Source organism: Myotis lucifugus, unplaced genomic scaffold (genome assembly GCF_000147115.1).
Source record: "Myotis lucifugus unplaced genomic scaffold, Myoluc2.0 scaffold_9, whole genome shotgun sequence".
NCBI lineage: Eukaryota > Metazoa > Chordata > Mammalia > Chiroptera > Vespertilionidae > Myotis > Myotis lucifugus.
In genome coordinates, this window is record NW_005871057.1 from 944,987 (window position 1) to 955,634 (window position 10,648).

Sequence of the window (10,648 nt, forward strand, 5' to 3'; positions counted from 1 at the left end):
AATTTCTCATGAGGCTGAAATCCAGGTGTCAGCTGGCTGCAGTTTTGTTTTGTTTTTTTAATATATTTGTTACTGATATCAGAGAGGAAGGGAGAGGGAGAGAGAAAGAGAAAAACATCAATGATGAGAGAGAATCAATGATCGGCTGCCTCCTGCATGCCCCCTGCCCGAAACCCAGGCATGTGCCCTTGACAGGAATCAAGCCGGGACCCTTCATGCCCTATCCACTGAGCCAAACCTGCTAGGGCAACTGACTACGTTTTTATCTCATGTTCAGGTTCTTCTTCCAAGCTCACTACAGTTCTTGGCAGAATGCATTTGCTGTGGTTGTAAGGACCAAAGTCTGTTTCCTGTGATACCTGTCACCAGAGGCCACTCCCTGCTTCTAGAGGCCTCTTGTATTCTTTCTCACGTGGCCTTCTTCATCGTCAGACTAATAACAGTGTATTGCATCCTTCTCATGCTTGATTCTGTGACTTTGTCCTAGAAAAAATGGTTTCTAAAAGCCCACAGTAAAGATAACTATGGTTTTATAACCAACATTATTGAAAATGAACAACACATTAAGAAGAATGAAAGGGAATGAAGAGTGAAATTCTGATGGAGTGGAGGTTTCTGGCTTGAACCTAAATTTTAATCACCGTTGGCATTCAGACCTGTCTGCACGTGTTAGTCTTAGGGCATGAATCCTTCATTATTGTTATTGAGGAGAAAAGGAGTCTCCTGGGAAAGAATTCATCCTAAAGGAAGGGAAAGTAGGGCTCTTAAGTTTAGACCAATAGGTGGCCAGAGGGGAGGACCAATTAGTAAGTACAGCATAATGTCTGTCTCTCAGATTTAGCCTCTGGCACAGCCTCTATAAGCCCATGTTAGAGTCCTAAGGAGAGTAGAATATAAGAAAGGAAAGCTCCATTTCAATAAACTATGCAAAATACTAGGATCACAAGACAATCCTATTTTGTTACTCATTTGTTGATGCTAAGGCACAAAGGAGAAAGGCCTTGATTCTGCTTTGGGGCAGCATGGCCCCAATGCATTAATGACTCTAAACATTGCCTCCCCTCACTTTAACATTCAACTAGTTTGCAATGGAGACCTTCCCTGATGGTTGTGGCAGCAATAGAAGCCAGCCCTCACCACCCTGTGGCAGAGGGAACCGGTTCCAAGAGTGGGAGGGATTTTAAGAGTTTGTAGCTTCAGGAGCCAACACCCTTAGCATGGCCATCACCTGCAGTCGTGGCACTATCAAGTGACTTTGTGGGAAACAGAGGCTTGGGCATCAGATATCACCAAAGGGGGTCAGGGTAGGAGAGAATCATGGCAGACACAGGTGAGAACTGAGATGTAAAGTCCATAATTCCTGAGAATTATATCCTAAGGTACTGAGAAAGGACAGGTATGATGGTAGGACAACAGCTGATAGTTTTTAAGGTATGATGGAGGTCAAGAACGTTGCTAATTGATTATATCTGCTGATTTTTACAGTTTATAAAGCAATTCTAGATGCCTAATATTAGCCACCATTATCTGCTACCTGCTAGGCATTGTGCCAGACCAGGTGCCTGCAAACTATGCCCCACAAGCCAACTTCAGCCTGCTATTTGGTTTTGTGCTAAGAATGGGCAATTAAATGGTTGAAAAAAAAACTGAAAAAGAGTATTCATGGCAGAAAAATTATATAAAAATAAAGCTTCAGTGTCCATAAATAAAGTTTTATTAGAACACAGCCATGACCATTTATTTATGTATTTCCTATGGTTGTACTTATGCAACAATGGCAGAGTTTGGTAGTTGTGACAGAGACATATGGCCTGTAAAGCCTAAAATAGTTACTATTTAGTCTATTACTAAAAAAAAGTCAATTCCTAAGCTAGGCACATATGTGACATTATCTTTAATCCATGGTAACTGTGAACATTTGTATTTCGTTATGTCCTTCCGTATCCTCCCCAAGGGAGGTGGGCTGGGCAGCCACTATTATCCCTATTGGAAGGATAGGGAGACATTTCTCAATACTCAAGGATAATTAGTATTGAATAAAGGCCATTTCAAGTGACTCTACTTAAATTACAATTTTACAGTCTTGTTATTCAAAGTCAGGTTCAAAGACTAACTACATTAGCATACCTGGGAGCTCATTAGAAATGCAGAATCTAGAGCCTCTCCTCCAACCTAATTGAATAATAATCTGCATTTTAACAAGATTTCCAGGTGAGTCCAATGCACACTAATATTTTAAGAGCTGTGTTATAAAAGTATGGTTTTTAAAGTGTTTGAATGGGAATTAACTTTTAAAACGTTGATATTTTAGCTCTTTCTTTTGGACAAAATTATGTGACAGTATGATGTAACATTCTTCACCATTACTAGTATATGTTTGACTTTTGTAACAAAAATAATTTGAAGGCTTTGTTATTTTCTGAAGGGCTTCTTTTAATCTTTGATAATGAGATCATTCTCTTTTTTTAATTTTTATTTTCTTTGTTGATTAAGGTATTACATATGTGTCCTTATCCCCCCATTGCCCCCCCAACCCCCTACCCCCGCTCCTGCCCTCACCCCCTGTTGCCTGTGTCCATTGGTTAGGCTTATATGCATACATACAAGTCCTTTGGTTGATCTCTCCTCTGTACCCCCACCCTCCCCTGCCTTTCCTCTGAGGTTTGATGGTCTGATCAATGCTTCTGTCTCTGGATCTGTTTTTGTTCATCAGTTTATGTTGTGAGATCATTCTCTTTTGAAGTGCTTATCATTATCCCTGTTTATTTTCTCTTGGTAAATGCACATAATGTCTAACTCTTGCTTTTCAATGGCTTTTATATGACCCAGCAGTTTCCAACTGCATGTTTACTGAGTTTATGAAAGATCCCTTGTTTCTAAAAAATATCACAGTCCACTTTGTTTCAACTCCCATTACATGTGTGGATGTGGATGTTTACATCCAACATTCAGGGCATAGCTGCCTGACAGCCCTCTGACAGGATGGGTGGGGGTCGGAAGCTGGAGGATGTTTGGGTGGGGACTAATTTTATAAGTGGTCAGATTGTTGGTTGAATACGTCCATATCATAATAAGCATTGCTTTCTTAGGTACCCTCCTAACTAGAATGGTGGGATAATGGAAACAATGACCCAAATATTAAGGGAAATTTTCTCTGGTAGTAAAATGCTGGTAATTTTTGTCTTTCTTTGTGCTTATCTGTATTTTCTAAACTTTCTAGAATGAGTGCATATTATTTTTGCAATCAGAAAAAACTGTTACTAAATACATTTTAATATATATATTATTGAAATCAATAATATATATATATATATGTATATATATATTATTGATTTCAGAGAGAGAGAGGAAGGGAGAGGGAGATAGAAACATCAATCGGCTGCCTACTGCACGCCCCTCCTGGGGATCGAGCCCGCAACCCAGCCATGTGCCCTGACCGGGAATCCCAGCTGGTGACCTCCTGGTTCATGGGTCCACACTCAACCACTGAGTCACACCAGTCAGGCTACTAATACATTTTTAAATTGAAGTATAATTTACATTCAATAAAATGCACAGAGATCTGAACTGTTTAGTTTGTAGAGTTATGACAATTGTATATACCCCTGCAACCACCATATCAAACAAGTTTGGCAATATTTCCATCACGCAAAGTTTATTTTGTGCCATTTTAAGCCAGAAACTACCGTAACGTAGCACTCCTCCAGTATGCACACTGTCTCCACGGCTTCGAAACCTCCAGGGGCTGCAATGCGCTCCTCTGGAAGCGCACGCCACATCCAGGTTTCAGCAGACACACCTCAAGCACAGAACGTAGTCCATGATGCATTCTGCATTTCTGTCCATATATTCCCCTTGTACAGTCCTCACTCACAGTTAAGTAGAAATTGAGCAAAGTAATTTCCCTCCCCCAGGGCCATTCCTTTCTCTCTTTTTCCTTCCTGCCTTGAAACAGCCACTTACTGCACTGCCAGCAGAGGATCCCATTAAGATGAAAGCTTTGTCCTTGCCAAGGCAGACAAAGAGCTCTAAATAGCGCCTGCCTGCGAGTGTGTGGGAGAGGAGGAACTGGTTGCAGCCCTCTCTCCCCTGCCGTGCCCCCACACCTACCTCTCGGGCGTCTTTTTCTTACTGCTCTGGTTTATGGTAACACTACAAACAGTAAAAATAATGCTGGTGAAACACACAGAGCACTTCCATGAAGGTTATTTCATTTTGTTAGGCTCCCCTGCAATACCCTTGGGTTCTGTGGGGGAAATACTAGTATTCACTAATTCATTTCTTGGCTCATTCACACAGCACATATTTATAGATGTAGATATTGTGTGGCAGGCAAAATATTAGGCACTAAGTAACAATGGCAAAAAGATGAAGAGTCCCTCACAAAGCTTGTTGTCCAGATGAGTAAACAGGCCATGACGAGTTAGGATGCAACAATTTATGTAGTGGCATATCAAACCCAGTTAATTATAATACTGAAAAGTTGGGAACAATCTACCTTAATAGAAAAATGCTAAATTACTGCACAACTGATTAATGAAATGTCTCATGGCCGTTGAAAGGTATTTTGCGGAAGATATATTTGAGGATCTATTGATAGGTATGTGTTACTTTTATAATCAGACAAAAAAAATTGTTAAGATGAAAAACATAAAACTGTTATCAGTGTGCCAAGGTACTAGCCAGCACCCAGTGACAGTTCTATTTCTTTTCTACTATATCTTAACTTAAAATGTATTCTATAGTAAAATTTTTATGATTAAATGTTCCCTTATAACTTTTCTTTTTGATAGGTTTTGTATAATTTGCTTTTCGGCTTTAAAATCTTATATTTAAAGAAGAGTGTTCGAATATGGATCTCTACTTATGTAAGCTGATCACAGTGCTTGCACACGTTTCACTTCATCTCCACGGTAATCCTCTGAGGCCAGTGTTACTGTCCCCTTGCTGTCGAGGGGGACCAGGCTCAGCGATGCTGAAGAACTTAACTGGCACCACAGACTTGGCGGGTGGCAGAGCCAGAACTCCAGTCCAGTGTTGTGTGTTCGTTTTTTAACTCCAAATTCAGAGTTTCTTGCATTTCACTCTGGCACCTCACTAGTATTATTTACATCCCAATGGGCCCCAGAGATTTCGATCAAGCAGGAGTGTTAGAACTAGCAGAGTATAACTGTGTTCTTCAACTTATTTTCACTGTTGCTTCTTAGAATCAATTATTGAAATAATGACAAATATTTAGTAAGTACCTAATACGTAGAAGAAACCTATAATGAGACCAACTCATCTCTGCTTCATTTATTTTTTCAGAACATTTTCCTGATTATAAAAGTAACAACTGTTTCTGTAGAATTTTTTAAAATTAGGATTATTCTGCCATCCAGATTTAAAAAACCTTATCCCTCTCAATGCAGTGGGTCTGCTATATATTTTTTAAAATGTACTGTTTAAATTTTTATCAAAATAATACATGTATGCAGATTAAATAGTCAGAGTATGATTAAGTTCACAATGGAAAAGCAGCCCTTTGTTCCTCCTTGTCCTGGTTCCCATTCCCCATCAGATAACTTCTTTAGGAATTGTTTAGCTGTTTGGGGGGTATAAACCTTGATATTCTGAACTAACGTGTGAATATACTGTTTTCTGTTTTGTTCTGTTTTTAATTTCAGTATTAGCTTTTATAGGCTGACTTCCGTTGGGCTCTCTCTCCACTTTCCTGCCCTTCTGTTTCCACGTGGATGATGTCTGCCAACCCTAACCCTTCCTCCTGCTCTCTCCGTGCTCCCTCATTCCTCCACAGGAGTGACATACCTGGCCAGCGAGAAGGCCCGTCTCAACCCCTTCCTCTTTCTCTTGGAAGCACCTCCTCAGACAAGCTGCCTTCTGCTCTGCCCTTCCACCTGCGAGGGAATGGGGCAGAGTCTGCCCTGCGCAGGAGGCCAGTGATGGAGCAGCTACTTCGCCAAACTCAGAATTGAAGTATTAGGAAGCTCACTCTCCATGCCTCAACTCCGCTTCTGTTTGACAGAAGCTGTTAACGCCCCACTCCATATTAACAGCCATCTCTAAGCCACCTGCCTGCCCTGGTAGTGACAGCTTCCACCATGCTGACAGTCCCTGCAGCTCGTTGTTTCTCCACAGGCGGGACTATTCTGGCCCCACAGCTGCTCTTAGTTTTACCCTGGGAACCAGGAGCAGAGGGCAGAGGCGTCAACACCATCTTCAGCTGGTGAGACCAGCCTCCCTATCCTCTGGTTGGACAATAGTCAGGTGTGTTCCACATAGTTTCTCAGAAGTTCTCCAGGAGAAATGAGCTCATAGACACTTTTTGGGGATGTCTTTCTCCCCAATCCCCAACTCTCATTATTGACACACTCTTTACTGGCTTTCTCTGTCCCCTATCTCTCTTTTCCACATCCTCACTCTACTGCCTAGGATCACTTTCTCTGAAATCTTTCTTGACCCAAATCTTGTCTCTCAGAAGCTGATGTTTTGATCTTCATCTGTCTGACTCTTACATACATCTCTCAACTGATACCAAAAAGCCTATTATGAAAAATGAGAATTGAATCTTATTGTTGTAATGTACCCCACGAATCACACAAGGACGCCTCAAGAAGTCGAATTAAGGAGTCACATTTATTGCAAATCCGGGACTACGAGGGGGCATTTTGCTCTCTCAAATTTCGTAGTAATTACCTAGCCCCAACACTAGATTTATATAGGCAAAAATCACAAAGGTATTGATTACATCTCAGGGTTTGGAATGAGGAACCTGGTTTGCAAAAAAGCAGTTTACAGAAGCAGAATTGAGCATGTTAGTTATAGTTTTGGGTCTCCGGATCACTGAATCAACGGAAACACATTGCCTGGAGCCATAAGTCTTGGGACCACTGAGTTGACAGAAACACATTATCTAGAGCCCTCAGGTCTTGGGACCACTGAGTCAACCAGAACGCATTATCTGTGGCCACTGAGGCAATTTAAGATAATTGTGCTGTCCTGGTTCCCAGGTACAGAAGAATGTGCTTTCTAAAACCAGTAAAATCACAATCAATGGGATAGCATACATAGTTCAGAAAATCAAAGTAACTTTTCTATTGTTAAACAAAGCAAATAATGACAAAGCCAAGTCAGCAGGGTTAAAATATTAAACAGTAATTTCCACCCAAGCATGGTTGCCAACATACTGCACTATCTCACTACCTTCTCCTCCCCATTCAAAAATATGGCTTTTATAATTCCCATGCCTCAAGTATAGTCATATAACCTACATTAGATTAAATTAGTATTTATTAGTAATAATGTAATTAACATTGGATAATTACATTATTGTGGCCAAAACAATTCTACAGGTCAAAATGATTACTATCTCTATTTCACAGATAGGAAAATAAAGGTACATAGGTTCAGTAACTTACTCAATTTAATTACCTAGTAAATAGTGAGATGGGAATAAACAGTCTGGCTCAAAAGTCTTATGATCTTAAGAGTATATTATGGTGCCGTTGAAAATGTTAAATAACAGAGGCAAAAAGTAATTTCCTAGAGTCAGCCAGTAGATAAGAGTCAGAGTAAAGACTGGACCCCAAGTATTTTTAAATTTCATGCCTAAAATATTCTTCAGATTATTATGCAAGATGGCCGTCAGCATTGGAGGTTATAGTAGGCCAATTAGACACCTCAGGAATATGAGCTGCTGGGACCCTGCCTCTTCTGACGTCACTGTGTTCAGTGTATTTGTTATGCAAATCTTTGATTCTAACTGCAACTGTTTTCTTTTTTCTTCTACCCATGATTGTTATGTTATTTTATTTATTTTGCAACTGTTTTCTTAGGATGGATTTTTAGAAACTATGTGTTGGATATGATAGGAGGGTATAACCTTTTAAAAGATTTTGTAAAACTGGCTAAATAATTTGTCAGAAAGACAGTTTAAACTTAAATTCACTCATGGTATAGGAACCACATCACTGCAACCATTACTGTGCCTCTCTCTCTCTCTCTCTCTCTCTCTCATTTTTATTTATTTATTTTCTTTTTTTCTCTCTCTCATTTTTAATTCACAGATTGGAAATTGAAGTTTACCTTTTAAAAATCTTGCAATAATTAGATAAAATACTTTTTTTGGTATTTATCAGCCATTAGTACTTTTCGTTTTAGAAAATATCTTGCGTAGTTTTTTTTTAATAGGTGAGAGATGAAAAATAAGCCAGAATAACTATTAAATGTTTCTCAAGCTCACAGCAAAGGTTTTTTAAAATCTTAATTGTGTTTATCTACTTCTAATGCTTTGCAAACTAAAGTAAAAATGATAGTGATATATAACAACATGAAAATCCTCCAATTTGGCCAACCTAAGATTTCTCCGTTTTCTCCTAGCAGATTCCAGTATTTATAGACTCTGTTTCTTTTACAGAAGAGAATAAATTCCCATAAAGTGCTTTTACTACAATAACTACCACCACACGTCCCATGAAGTTTCTGGGCTCCTGCACTGCCAATAGAGTTATCACGTAGAGCCCAGTGTTTACTAATGAAAGGCAGCCACAGGCAGCTTAAGTGAGAAGGGAGCAAGCACTTGGCTTGAATGATCGAAATTACCTGAGTAACTTCCGGATGCTGAGGATACTAACAGGAGAGTCCTTAAGGAGAATTTTGCTCAGGGTGAATGCCACTTTGCAAACACAGTGAGCAATCTGAATTTGGTTACTGGGGTTCAAACTCCCCCCCTGTGACTTGGCCTAGTGGTTTTCTTCCTCTTAGGAGATCCCGGAGATGGGTTTTGTAGGCATGTGTGTCTCAGGTGTCACCCAGACAGCACCCCAGTGCAGCTCATTACCCCAATGACTTCAGCCCGGACTCAGCTGGATCATATTGAAGGGTAGCAGATGAGGCTGCATTTAGGAAACCGACCCCCAGAAAAAATTTTCTTGCTAGAAATAACTTGTCTGTGTTAAGCAGCATATGGAGGGTGCTCAGGAAATAGTCACAGCACTGTCTAAGAGGATTTAAAGGCACAGAGAGTAGCAGGCAAAGCAGCATGGGGTACATCTTCCACAGGTGGATAGAGGCCTTTAACGCATAGCTATAAGTCAAGTATTTCAGCAGTCTTTGCCAGCGGCCTGCCTGGGTGACTGAGAAAGCTCCCTGATAATTGAAAATAGAGGGTTAAGAACTTGAGCTCTGGAATCTGACAGATTGAATTCCAGTTCTACCACTTACCAGGGGCAGGCCCTTTGGTAAATTTCTCAATCATTTGTTTTGTTCATATGAAATGGGGACCATAGATATGAATGCCTCCTAGAGTTTTTGTAAGGATTAAATGAGAGAATGTGAATTTTAACACACTGACTTGCAAGTAGTGGGCTCAAGGGCTCAATAATCTCGAGCCAATTACCTAGGCCAAATCTGACTTATGTCTATTAGTCTCTATCAACCTCTGAAGATTGTCATATGACTACTCAAAATGCTAGCGTTTTAAATACCAAGAGAGGCATGTGAGTGACTCAGATGACTTCTTCAGAGGAATGACAGAAATAAACATTTTGCTTGTCTCTTTTGAACAAAGCAAGTCATAAATCTCAGCTTGTGAATCATCATCCTGGATTCTGCTGTTGGTCAGAGAAACCCACTTAGCACTTATCAAAGCGGCAGTTTCCAAAGCGTCTGTGGGAGTGGGTGGTTCTGGCTTTCCCCTTGGAGTACATCGCCAGTGACCAACCGTGAAGAAAAGTCCTCAGGGATTAGAAACAAACAAACATAATATTAATGATTAAAAGAAACAAGCAACAGAAGCAGAACAAGTTGATTCTGAGTCATACTGACAGGGATGAATACTGAAAAGTCTTTTGTTGTTGTTATTTGAAATTTTTACATTTTCACACTTTTTCCTAGTCTTCCTCGTTCTGCCCCTCAGATGGGCATGAGGGAACAAAAAAGACATGGCAGGAGGACGAAAGGAGAGAAACCTACTAATGAAATTGCGAGGTTCTTTGAAATGATTATTGTTTGTTTTGCAGAGGGACTTAGGTAAAGCAGACATATTATGTCAGGGTGACCTTTCTTTCTCCAGTCTCTCTCAGTCTTCTTGCCTATACTATCCCTGATTTTACTCAATTTCTCCAATTTCCCCCCAAGATTTAACTCCATCTACTGGACAGCATCAAATCCTCAATGTTTTGGAACTGCTGGAGAGGCTTTAGTTCCTCCACATTCATAAATAAATACACTATTTTTTCTCCCTAAAAAAGACATATTTATGGCTGATCTCACTCAAAGGCAGAGTAAAGTAGGAGGAGGCATGCCCATTTTTTTTGCTCTGGCCCAGGGTCATTTGATTTTGACTCATCCAACAGGCCTGCTAGAATGAAGGAATAAGAATCAAGAAGTGAGCCCTAGCCGGTTTGGCTCAGTGGATAGAGCGTCGGCCTGTGGACTGAAGGGTCCCAGGTTCGATTCCGGTCAAGGGCATGTACCTTGGTTGCGGGCACATCCCCAGTAGGAGGTGTGCAGGAGGCAGCTGATCGATGTTCCTCTCTCATAGATGTTTCTGACTCTCTATCTCTCTCCTTTCCTCTCTGTGAAAAAATCAATAAAAAAAAAATATATATATATATAGAATCAAGAAGTGAGAAGTTCTCTCTCTTCC